Raw genomic sequence first — 1118 nt, 5'->3', positions numbered from 1 at the left:
TTTCCAATATTTTTATTCTGTTTTTATTTTATGCTTTTTTCATTTTTGGAATTGACATTGAGTATATAAATACTTTTAATAATAGGGTAAGTATAGTAAATTCTTGGTTCTGCATTGCCTAACCTCATTTTGACCCAGGGATTTGTGGTGGGCAGAGCACAAATAGAGCAACAGAGATGCATGGCCATAGGATTTATCCTGTGTTAGCCCTAGATTTTCTGAACTCTACCCAAATGCTGTATGGAGAAGTGGACTGATGTTGAAAACATCAGATTTGAATGCTTCAGAATGAATAGTCTGGTCTGTCTAACAGAAATGATGGGTATGTTTCTCCAAATTGCTCATAGAACTGAAATTATTGTCTGACCTATGACTAGGCTTGTTTACCGTAGCAGCTATTGCCATAATGGTTAGTGGAAATTTCCATGTGTGGCTGTGCAGTTATTGCCACGTTTTCATTGTCATGTATCCAGTACAGCAATAAACAGAAACATCTGCCAAGCAAAAAGTTCAGGCTTTGTTCCATAAATATTTAATTTCTCTTGGAATGCAGAAGTCCTGTACATAAGCCCAGAAATTCAGTAGTTCATTAAAACTTAAGAGAAAATAAAATATCCTTTCCAATAATTAAAATATTTTGCTTTAAGTCAGAATCTAATCAAGATGACATATCTCTGAAAGGCTACACATAAAGGCCAATGGAGATGACCATTCTTTTCTTGGGAAAAAAATGTACAGGTTTTAGTTTTAAAGCAATTAAACTCAAAAGATTTGTCTGTAAAGATGAAATTGTTCTTTAAGGAACAAGCCAATCTGTATATTTTACATTAATATAGATTTATATGTATTCTGGTATACTGATTGATTACTGGTTGTATTGTATCAAGTTGGTATCGACTTAATGACCATATAGACTTTCTCTAGGATCACCTGTCCCCAACCTAGCTCTTTTAAGATGGCACCCATTGCAATCAAATTATCTACCTTGCTACTAGTTGTCCTTTTTCTTCGTACATTTACCAGCGTAGGCTTATCCAGAGAACTATGTCAATGGCCAAAGTATGATAAATTGAGCTAGATCATTTATGTTTTAAGAGAAAATTCTGGATTAATATTTT

At 33.8% G+C, this 1118-nt stretch overlaps 1 protein-coding gene across 1 annotated transcript in view; it reads right to left on the bottom strand.

The window, feature by feature from the left end:
- CDCP1 (CUB domain containing protein 1) overlaps positions 1-1118 on the bottom strand; it is a 108845-nt gene that overhangs the window by 14044 nt on the left and 93683 nt on the right. The gene's annotated exons all lie outside the window — the stretch shown is intronic.

Source organism: Vipera ursinii, assembly GCF_947247035.1.
Source record: "Vipera ursinii genome assembly, chromosome: Z".
Taxonomy (NCBI): Eukaryota; Metazoa; Chordata; class Lepidosauria; order Squamata; family Viperidae; genus Vipera; species Vipera ursinii.
Note: the sequence above shows the minus strand (reverse complement) of the source record. Positions and strands in the feature narration are given on the sequence as shown.